General features: G+C 41.0%; 1 long non-coding RNA gene across 1 annotated transcript in view; it reads left to right on the top strand.

Annotated features, from left to right (window-relative positions):
• Positions 1-10,701, top strand: part of LOC138566457 (uncharacterized) — a 98,183-nt gene extending 87,482 nt beyond the window's left edge. Inside the window, exon 5 of the long non-coding RNA XR_011301940.1 lies at positions 10,587-10,701. This is a non-coding gene — a long non-coding RNA (uncharacterized lncRNA). The remainder of the gene's footprint in view (positions 1-10,586) is intronic.
• Positions 10,702-12,237: the final 1,536 nt, after the last annotated feature.

Genomic DNA, 12,237 nt, shown 5'->3' with positions numbered 1-12,237 from the left:
GAACTACATCTTGACAAAGCATCAAATACAAAGCAAACAAAATAGGAAACTGCATCTCAATAAATAACAGAATTGAATAGTGTCACCGTAAAATGAGACATAACAAATTATCAAACCATTTTTTGAAATCTTAACATAATAGAAAATCTTACAATAACAGAAAAAGATAGAAACACATACAAAATATCCAAGAAGAGCAATAGTCAAAAGAACTGTAAATAGAGCAGATCTCAACCACTATTAGAAAGGTAAACATTAATTCAAAGAAAACCTAGTCAATTTAAAATAGAAGTAGAAATTAAATGCACTGTGCTTGTTTGTCACAAATCCTAGAAACTAACACACTCCTAATTGATAAAAAATACACTTTAGATTTTTTACAAGAAAATGGGAGATCACATTGCTCATACATTCTTCCTGGAGTTATCTCATCTAGTTCATCCATTGAGCTTCTTTTTGACTTAAGATACCTACACCCTGTACAGCTCTCCACTGCTCTTGAACTAGGTCCTTGCTTTAAATTAAATAAGAGTTTCCACTCAGAGAACAAGACTCAACGGGAAGACAACCGTCATTTCTGGTGACGTGCCCACTGATGAACAGTGGTGTGTCTGGGGCCCTGCAACGGGCACTGAGACCAGAAACTGTAGAGGAACCGGTATTGCAGAACTCTGCCCGACAAGCGCCTGTTCCATTGGAAGCAGCGCTGTCAGGAACACAGCCGCTGTCAAAGTGGCGATGACAGGAAGTCTTGAAATGGTTGGTTTCACCGAGTATCGAAACCAACGCAGGTACAGAAAAAAGTGGGAAAATGTTACAACATTGCATGTCACAGCTGGAAGAGCCACCAAGAGTGTAAGAGTTTAAGCAAGTTTACCAGGCACACGGCCCCACGTAAACAGTGGGAAAATGTTACAAACATTACATGTCACGACTGGAAGAGCCGTGACATGTAATTAGCGTTTAAGAAAGTTTAAGAAAGTTTTCTGGTATTAGCATTTAAGAAAGTTTTCTGGGTATACAGCACCACGAAAACAAACTGAGAAATGTTATTAACATTGCATGCCATAGCTGGAAGAGCCTTAAGGAGTAGGCGAAGTTGAGAAAGCTTATCGGGCACACAGGCCCCAGAGAAAAAAGGGTGAAACAGATTGAACATTGTATGCCAAGGCTGGTATAGCTGATCAGGCTAGTGAATATTGCAATTGTAAAATAAAGGCATCCCCGAGAGGACCACAGGAGTGTGGGGGAGCCCCAATACCTGAAAGTGGGATACTAGAGGATTATCTTGCCAAGTGATCCTGAAGAAATATAACATTTGAAATAGAACCTGAGAAAGGTACTAAGCAGGCGGGAGACTGAGGGTTTCTTGCCCGGTGACCCTGTAGGGATGTGTACATTGGAAAAATAAGCCTGAGAAGACTATCAGAAGAAACCGTTTCTTTTTCTTTACCTAGAGGGAACGTGAAACCCATTACAAAAGATAAGTATAGTTTCTACTAAAAGACTCTATTAAGTTTCACTTTGGACTTGACGTGCACCCTTAGTTTTTTCTTTGCTAGTTACGGAACTTCCCTCATAGAGATCGGAATAGTTAGGTGTTTTTCCTTTAATTTGAATAAAACCCATTTAACATGTCAATATCCTTTGCGACTCTTTCTTCTGGTTCACCACACGTGTCATTGTTAGTTCTTACACTATAGCAATGTTCGTCCCACTGAAGGTTGGCTTTCCTTGACGTTTGACCAATGTAATAGATGCCACAGGGACACCTTATTGAATATACAACATTTGTTGTTTCACATGTAGTAAAAAGTTTCAAAACAATCTTCTCACCAGTGCTTGAGAGAAATACTATATTACTCTTAGTTACATTGCTGAATTTACTACAGTGAAGACAGAGAAATGTCCCTTTCCTCCTTACCTCATTCCAGTGTGGTCTCTTTGTATCACCAGCTTTTACCAATAAGCATTTAAGATTGTTGCTTCTTTTATAGCAAAACTGGGTAATTCTGAAAAAGATGTATCAGTGTGTTTACTGTCATGTTTCAAAATATTCTATTAGCTAATAATAGCTTTTTACATTTTTTGCTGTGGCCTGAACGTTTTGAGAAATATATTAAAGATGGTGGGTCATTCTGTTTCAAATCTGTAGTTTTCATTGCTACTTTTGCCCTCGCTTCACTTATTTATTTCCCAGAATATGCTTGAGCTGATAATGTCCCCCAAACCACTTCTAATTGTTTAGTACTTTCATGTTTATCACTGACAATGTGCTTAACACTCAATAATTGACTGTATGGAAGACTTCTCAGGGGTGCCGGTGGATGAAAGTTAAGCCTATGCAATACATTCTTTCTGTCATTCAGTCTTTGGTAACTTTAGTAATACATCTTTTAATATCATGAATTACCTACATATACAGAAATTGTACCCTGGAAAATGTAGATTCATGGTACACTGTACAAAATCATGGTTGAGGTACCGAAAAAAACAAGTTTCCGTTTCAAGTGGACCATTTAATACACCAAGTTATCATCAATGTGCCTCCCCCAAAACAAATTATATTTATGCCAAACAGGGAGTAAAAGCACACTGTCAATTTCAAATTTGTATATGAAACAATTGCAGGAGCCACAATGGCCCCCATTGAGGTACGACCACAAATGAAAAGGCAAAACAACACAATAGGAGAGATCAATCAAGTGGTCTTAAATCATATTTAAAATTATCCATATTTTATTGTATAGATTTAAAAGGATCAAATTATTCAAAAACACACATCCCCATTGAGGTACCTCAGAATTTACAGATACTACTGTTTTGAAAGAATTAGGATGAATTCTTTAGTGGCCCCAATGCTATCATCTTGTAGCAACAGCCATTTCACTGCTTACAGACCTAGGTTGTACGTGTCAGGAGTGCACAGGGCAATAGATATATCACAGAGCACACACTGTAGTTTGGCGCAACTCGGGAGGTAACACTTATCGTATAACAGAAGCAGGGTACATACCAGGCTGATCTTTGTGATCTTTGTGGAGATAGGTAGTCACAGGAACTGAAGGGGGAGGAGCTGTCTGAAAGCAACGTGGCAGAGAGAGAAACAGAAGGCAGGCAAATATACTGGGTAACATGGATTGATCAGAATAAAAGGTTTGCTGGAATATGATGAGGGGTATCCAGGAGATTACGGAAAGCCCTTGGAATTGGTACTTGCAGATTACCTTTAACAATAATCATGCAACAACATCATGGGAAGGACGTGCTGATGAGATGGTTATACTCAGTGTAAGGGCAAAGCGGTGGAAGACCATATACTGAAACAGGTGAGACTCCAACGAACTAGACTAAGGCAACAGAAGTCTTTTCCTAATATCTGATCTTAATGGAGACCAACCCAGGGGTGACACTGTTTATGGATACAGAGCTGAGACACAACAGTGGACCAATTTGTAATCAAGGTGCAAAAGCAAACTGGATATAAATAACCAAGTATAGGATAGGCAGAGAAAAGAGGCAAAGAGCAGAAACTGTAGACAAAGGCTATAGGCGGAAGCTGTGCAAGCACTACTGAAAAGGTACACGTGAATGTTGGCTAGGAGGAAATCATGGACCAAGAATCAGAACAGGTATCATGGACTTAGGCAAGAAAACTTGCCACACATAAACTTGGAAACCTAGCGTTGTAGGAATATCATGAATCATAACGCATTAGTCATAGGAAAGGCAGTCGGTCAATGCTGTGAGGGGTCAGAAATTAAAGCTGGACAAAAAGTTGTCCTGTTTTTGGTTAAAGAGTTTTATTAACTCAAACGGGTTGGTAAAATGCCTTTCTGACCCTGCTCTAAGAGGAGTTTCCATACCAAAAACCAAAAACGAAGGATCTGTCTTTAATAATAATAATAATTTATTTATTATATAGCGCTACACACCCATGGGTCCCAGAGCACCAAATAACAGAAAACATAAATGTTAGGATGTCATAAATCAAAAGCCGTCCTTGTGTCAAAACGTTCTATCTTGACCCTCACACTACAACAAAATAATAAAGCGAAAAGGGAAATGTCTTTAACCTGATATTTGCAAAACGTGTCCTTAAATATAAATAGAACAGCTCCAAAGTAAATGTTCTCCTAAATGGAAGAGGCCTTAGTTCCAGAGGGTCATTCCCTTCATCTGTATTCTTCACTGCCATCACAAATGCCTATGGGTATAACAGTTCCTTGTGTCTTTTGTGGCCGACACCAATCCTGTTAGATCAAAACTGTTCTGCCTTCTATGTTCTTCTTTAACAAATATTTTTTCTTCTAACACAACATCTTTCTTTGTTTTAGAAACACTGTTTCTGCTTGACACTCCTTGTAGGTTTGCAATTTGCCTGGTATACTCCCCTGCCAAGACTCTATGCACTTCCAACTTCCTGGTGTACTCTCCGGCCAGGACTTCTCCTGCACTCACAACTGCCTGATGTACTCCCTGCTAGCACTTCGCTTGCACTTACAAATGCCTAGTGTCCTCTCATGCCAGGACTTCTCTTGTGCTCACAACTGCCGGGTGTATACTTGCTAGGACTTCTCATATATTATAGTTCCTCTTTACATTCAAGTAGCATATACCTTTCTCAGCTTGGTATATCTACTCATTTCACTTTTCTTTTAAGCTTTCCACACATTTGCATTCACTTCTTATTGGGGTTCGGATTTTCACTCTGCAATTCACAAACAATCTTCTTATGATTTCCCTTTCAGTAACTTCACAATCTTTAAATTCTCTTTGCCATGGTCGCTGAAACGCCCCGGGGTCACCACTATGCTGGCTCACTGGCTCTGTTTAGCGTCTTTGGTCTTGCTTGTGCTCGTACCTTTGCTGCTTGCTTCCACACTCTGGGCAGCTCTGATGTCTCTGCAGCTTCTCTCGTGGCTCTGCTCCTGCACCCTGCTTCTCTTCAGCTCCCAGTAAGATCAACTTTGCTTCTCTCAACTGCCGGAAGCCAAGGAAGCCTCCCGCAGTTCCTGGCATCTCCACGGCACGCCTTGCTTGCACCATTTTACTTTCCTTCTCTTCTGGCAAGCTTCTTTGCTCTGCCACACAGGCCCGTGCCTCCAGTTTAGGCACACTGGCTCATGCCACCAGCTTCTGTCCACCTTCAATGGAGAGGCCACGTCTTCTCTCGAGCTCCCTCTCATAGTTTGGTTACCATTTTTAAAAGTTCCTGCGCACAGATGATTTCATCCAAAAACTAGGACGCTCATTAAGCTTGACGCTCTGGCTTCTCTGTGTCAATTCCTTCATCGTCCTCATCTCAGTACTTAGGTGGTTGTGGGAATTGAAGACCATTGATGGTTTCTGATGCATAGTACTTGGAGGGCCTTTCTCAATGATTCCACATGGAAGATCAGTTCTACATGAAGGAAAACTAGAACTGAAAAGGGTTTTCTTGGAGCTTTTACTCTTCAGGTTATGGATGGGAGTTTGGCCTAAAGGGTTTTGGGGAAAATGTTGTTTATTTATGGCCATTAAGGGTAACGGGGGGTCTTCATCATAGAAAACTGGGGGAACTCATGGAATCTCATCCAATGAAGCCATGACCTGTCCCCAGTGGCTGTCTCCTCCCATGTGATTCTCCCTCATATAGCCGCCCCCAGGGTCAGGATCAGGTAGCAGCTGCTGTCCCCTGGCCACATGGGAGGAGGTTACCATTGGGGGATCCGTGAGGACTCCATTGGTTTCATCATACTGCCAACTTAGTGAATACATGGTTCAGGAAACTTAGTGCACTAGTCATAGACAAGACAAGAAGTTGCTGCAAACTCAGCAAATACATGGTTCCGAAAATTAAGTACACTAAAGAGCAGGTATTTAAACTATGGACATAAGTCTATTAAGTAAAGCATGACATTTAGATTGAAAAGCGACATAGGGGGGTGGGCAGCTTTGCCAGAAACACGGTAAGTCTGTGAGCTGGGGGGAAGGTGGCTGCTCACAGCAAAACAAGGTGTTGAAGAAAGTCAGAAAGGCATCATAAATACCTTCAGAAAAAGTATTAGCTTTAACAGCAAACAGGACAGAAGGTGAAAATCATCTACAGCAGGAAGGATTCAGTAGCCAAAAGCAAGATAGCATCGAAAGGTTCAAAAACCGCATAAGCAGGAACTCCAGGTAAAGGCAGTTGATAGAACACTTGCTAATCTTCAGAGTGAGTTTATGAAGCCTGCCCAGACCACAGCCCATAAACGTGAGTTGATTGCAGCCTGAGGCATCTGTGCCCAACTAAGCCCAGTCCAGGCTTCAGTAGCTTGCCGAAGTACATTCTAATCAAGGCTTCTCCCTCCCTTGGTAGCCTAGCCTGCAGGAGTTTGTAAGAGGTGAATGCAATCAGGGTCTCTCCAGCTTGTTGCAAGTGAATGTATTTAGTATGCCTCCCCCAGCCCTCTGCCTATTGGACAGCATATAACTACCAGAATGCATCAGCTGGTTTAACTCAAAACCCAGAATGGAACATGAATGCAGTTTAATCCAAACCTGCAGTAGTAAAACAGGTAAATTAATGCCAAGTTGTGGGTCTCTACAAGGTAGTTCAGCTATGAAAAAGTCTATGAATGGGTGCATATAGTGGGCTGCAGGATGGTAGATTCCTAACAGTGTGATATTACAGTGTGCAAGCTTTTCACATCAATGGTAAACAAAATGTCCCCGTTCATGGTTTCTCAATTTCTTTGGGGATTTTTGGAAAAGGTAAAATGTTTTTCACTGATCTTGTTTGGTGATTCTGCCTGCCCCAAATAAAAAATTAAGGCACTTTGAATTCCATGTGTTGGATCGTTCTCAAGTTTGGAATAAGTGTTAGTGTTACCCTTCATCAATACATAATCAACTGTGTCCTGCGACACCAATATGCCCCCATTGTCAGCCAGACGCATAGTAATATTCTTATCAGAGTACAAGGATTTAACTAAAGCCAAATCTCCACTATTGAGATTCTTATGTTTCTTGTAGGATATACTCGCTAAGTCCTTTAATATGCTTTTGTTAAAGATGTCAATCGTGGTTTTGGGAATTGCTGGTAAAAACTTACCTTTCCCTTTAAATTCCACATAATGATCTCCTCATTATTAGTATCAGGGACGTTCTTGGCCTTCACTTCATCAAAAATGTCTTTCAATAAAGGTTTCTGTACAGATTTAAAAAGCTCCACCTTATTCTTGAACCTACACTTACTATATGTAAGTATAAATCTTAAGTCCCTTTTCAAGGGTTTTAGTCTCGGTAGTGCTTGCAATTTGACTATATATATTAATCACTAGGTCCTCCTTTGTTGTAGCCATGTTTGCATTCGAGGGGTTTGGTTGTTTTCTCCTACCCCGGCGTGTTCTTTTTGTTTTGTGTTTTTGTCTAAAAAAGTAGCCGCACAGTATAATTCTTCTGTCTGAATGTGCTAGGACAGTCAGTTTCTATGTTATCTCATCGAAGGTGGATGACTCTTCTCTGCTTGAGAACTGTGGGACTCGTGGTGGATTGCTTGTACTTGGCCATCCATGTATATACCTTGTCGTACAGGTAATCATGGGTATCCCTATGGAATTTCCTGACCTTTTTTTCAGTTCTAATTCACCCCAGAACTGATCCCGGATCCTACTGATATCTTCAAGAATTTTCCATCCTTCAGGTTTACCTAATGATTCAATTAATTTGTTTTGGATATCTTTTATTTGGATTTATTTATTTGTATACAGTAATAAGTATACAGTAATAAAATTTTTACAAATATATCAATCAATACAACTAAAACATTAATAATTAATAATCAGAATTTCACAATATACAATTACAAATTTCAAATCTCATTATAATACCATAATGTCCAACTTTACAAACTCATCATAACTGTTAATAAAGCACATCCACATCAATACACCAATAATTGTCAACACTATATTTCATTAAAATTAACATTTAAAATACATCCAAATACTCCCATCCAAGATTAATAGTATTCTTTAACATTAACTATTAGCAATTCTATTTACCTTGTTGATCTTAATATAATAAATAATAAAACTGTAGAACTGTAAAAATCCCTATTTACATGTTTAAAATCTCCTGTATCAGGGCACCTCTAATTAATTAATTAATTTTGTGTCCCCCCCACCCCCAAACTTCTATCATTATCACCCAGTATTGGCCAGGATAATCACAGTCAGCAACAATTTCTGGATAATTTTCCACAAACGATATAAGGCAAAATGTAGCCTTTGGGATTCTGATTTCAAGCAGTATGCCCAAAAATGATCAGTTTGTATGTACTCAGGATTGTACACAAAGCACCCCAAGAACTGTGCAATTGCTGATGCCAATCCCAGACAATCCGTAAACAGGCGTCTTGCAGTTTCCAAGATTTTCTCACTTTACATATCCAACATGTTCGGTCTTTACGAAGTATACTATAGGAGGGACCAACCTTCAACAATGTAGGTAACTGCTTAGTCATTAACTTAAACAGAAACATTCTCAGAGCTGGGCTCAGGCAGCACCTGGTGTATCTTTGCGCCATAAGATACGTATGTGTGACACACACCACTTCCTCATGTGATTTTAGACTATACAGATGATCATAATTGTTAGTCCAATCCCACGAGCGCAACTTCTTCTTGAATATCCGTTTTAAGACTGTAAAGTTAGTGCCATGACTAAAATCGGGGCACCACACAATTTTTTCAAAGCCTTTACTAACCCAGCTATCAAAATCCTTACTTACGCTTTTCAATGAACTGCCAGACGTTTTTGCCAATAGAGAGAGAAGTTCACATTGCGGGGAGGTATTCTTTTTAAGATATAATACTCCCTGCCTTAAAATAGCCTGTCCCTTCAATGAGAACAGGCCTAGCTCCAATCTAATATGTTCAATTGGCATATTCAATATCTTTTATTTCCTTATCTAAGGTCTACAACTATTTAAATAGTTCATGAATAGTCAACAATATTAGTTCTAGTGAAAAATGATTCAAAGTTTGCTTCAGTATTTTGATAACATTCTTGCTCTCTTTTCATTGTATTTGTCTAAGGGGAATAGATAGTCCTCTTGGTATGGGTTGAGCTTTCTAATATTTACCAAGGGTAGTGGCATGCAGCTTTCTATTCATCTCTTTTCTCCTAAGGAACCCCAATTGTTTAATCGGTTTAGTGTGATCATTTTGGGATGGTTTTCTGACCACTGATGAAGACCAGTATCTCTTCTGCCTCCTGTGTGATGAAGCCAAGTGTTTCCGTTCTCTTATCAGTCATATGCTAAATGTCTTCAAAAGGCATAATTGGTGTGCCTCCACTGTTTATACAAATGACAAAAGACAAACATACATGGAGCTGGCACCACCCTGTAATTATTCCCAAGTATATATGATCATACTAAGAGGCAAAATTGCCTGAACCCCTTTCTATTCCACTACAGATTGGAAGAAGTGAAAATGCCTTATGCAATTAACGATTGGGGAAGCCCTTTACAATGGATTCCTCTGAAATCCACCTACTTTTACCTGATGTAAAAAGCAGGTGGATTCCATTGGAATCTATTGGGTTAACGTCAGCTGGCGTTAAACCATGTGTCTTTTATGGGTAAATAAAGGCGCAAAACTAAGGCATGAAGCAGTTTATGCCTTGCTTTATCTCTCCAGGCCATTTTAGGTTTACATGAAGAATGGAAGACAGGATAAGCATTCTGTTTCATCCTTGTCCTTCTCACTCCACCTGCAAAATCTCTTTGTTGTATGCCTACATGAAATTTTAATGGAGGCGTACAACAAATGAATTCCCATGGAATCCATTGCAAAGGACATCTGCAAGGCATTATTTTCAAGCTCCATTTACATCTTTTACAAACCAGATAGTCAAAGTAGAGTAACAGGGATCTTGCCTTTTAGTAGTTTATTTGCATGCAGGGGGCTCATCAGCACGTAAGTGCTACTATTGGTGGTCCTCTTTATGCAATTATCCATTTTAGAAAAGGAGCTCCTATGTGTTGTTTTGAGGTAGGGTGGGGATGCATGATGGACATGGCTATTGCATTCTGACCAAGATTGCACCTTTCACGTATTCTACACTTGTCAGTTTGTGATATGTTAAAAAAGGATTACCATAGTCGTATAGCCTGCAGCTGTGGAATCCTGAGTTAACAGCCTAAGAGTAGCAAAGGCAGTTAACGAGCACTGAGGCCTTGGCAACTTGTGTAGTCAGCAGTTACATGCTATAAGGTTATTGCTGCACAGACATCTTGGACTGCACAGGTTTTCACCCTGAACGGAATAGGCTTGAAACGAGAAAATCGTCCCAAAAATGAAAAATCTCTTTTGACATCTGCACCCTGGAAATAGAAAAGGATCTCCTTCCAACACCGAGGTATCTGTTGTAGTTGTGTGTCTCACACAGTGGGCTCTGAGGTTCTCCTCGAGACCTGTCACACAAGGTGGAACATTTGGAGAAGAAACAGTTAGGTAGGCAGACAGAGGAAGTGTCTGTTTGTAGCTATGCTTGAATAAAGAAAGCACTACCTCTCTTAAAACCTTGTCTACATCTCCTTCACAACATTTTAGTGATGCTCTCACACCAGACAGCTGATTTCATTGGAGGTCCTGAAAGAAATTGGCCACCACGACCGAGAGAATCAAGCTGTGGCGGGGAGCCTGAAACACCAAAGCCACAACAAGGTGAGCAGGACAAGATTATGGAGGTGGAGGTGTCCATGCTGATTAGAGAATCAAAGGGGTAGAGCAGGCAAAGCGACCTGTGAGACTGTGCACAAAACATAGACAGTGCTACCCGGTGGTGAAAAGCAGAAACCACAGCATCTGCATAGTGCCAACAGAAAACTGAGGGCCTCATTATATCTGTGCCAGTCCGGAAACAACGGCGCCGGTAACCTTATTGGCACCATTGTTTCCGGACCAGCACACTACTACTCCATGGGCGGGTTCTGTCCCACCCACCAGGGTCAGTACCTGCCGGGCGGGACGGCAGTTTCTCACAGTGCTTTCACGGGAGAACCAGCACCGTTATAAACAGTGCCGGTGCTCCCGTGTCCCCATTCCCATGGGACTCCATGGAAATGGGGACTAACAAAATTGGTGGCACCTACCTTCCCAGCCGCTGGACTTGGAATAGCCTGGTGGCACTTGGAAGTCAGGCGCCGATCATTTATTATGGGTCTGGCGGCAACCCGCCAGCAGCACCGGCAGGGTAACTGCCAGACCCGTGATGAGGCCATGAGACTTTTATGAGGGAACAGGTTCCACAGAGCACAAAAAGGGCTACTTAGTGGTACTCAGTGGACCCACAGCCACTAATGTTGGCAGAATGTTGAGATTTGATTCTTGATAGTACCTGCCCTAATGTCAGCAGGGAGGTCTGTGTCAGATGAAAATTGCTTAAACCACCAATGCCGTGGTTGTCAATATTACCCATTCCAATCTGTAGGTGCTTATCCAGTCCTGCTTTTTTCTTTGCATTCTGGTAATTGTAGTCTGAGTTTTAGAATTGGGAAACGTGGAACTACAAATCCCAGAATTCAAAGGACCAAACCAGGATTGAATAAGCACCTACAGATTGGAATGGGTCATGTTGGCAACTATGAACTGGTGTACAAGCAATGATGACTGAGTGACCACAGTTTATTTGCCTATAATAGTGTCTGTAACTGTTATGTGGTCTGGTCGGGGAGCTTCCCTCCTTGTGTTGACTCAGAGTAATGAGGGATGACACCAGGATGTATAAGAGAACAGCAACAGTAAGTTACTAAACAATAAAGGGTTCAGAAGGGTTTGACAGACACTGGGCAGAAAAAATATAACACAAAACATTAGTTTCCTTATCAATTATGTGTACAGGCGGGAGGTAATCTAGGCAAAGTAAGGCAAGGACCTGTCCCAGAACTCCTGGCAAAGGGAAGGGGTTGAATTAGCACTCCTCCACTCCCATTGCCCCTGAAACCTTTGGAAGATCAACAGTATATTGGTACCTTTTCCCTCCTCTGAGCTGGTTTTGAAATTCCATATTTGTTCCAGGTTTTCAGTTTCTGGAAAGAAGTTATTATGGGCGATGTGGTCCTTTTCTCGTGTGGGTTGGCTCAGTTGTGTTCTCATAAGGGGTTTGAGGTTTTGGGAACTTCCCAATCCCAAAGATGCTGCCTGCAGGGGTTACATCACCTACTGAGCGGGTACCCCTGTCCCTCAGATTCCCCATGATTTC

This window comes from Ambystoma mexicanum, chromosome 2p (genome assembly GCF_040938575.1).
Source record: "Ambystoma mexicanum isolate Mex_15411 chromosome 2p, UKY_AmexF1_1, whole genome shotgun sequence".
Lineage (NCBI taxonomy): Eukaryota > Metazoa > Chordata > Amphibia > Caudata > Ambystomatidae > Ambystoma > Ambystoma mexicanum.
Note: the sequence above shows the minus strand (reverse complement) of the source record. Positions and strands in the feature narration are given on the sequence as shown.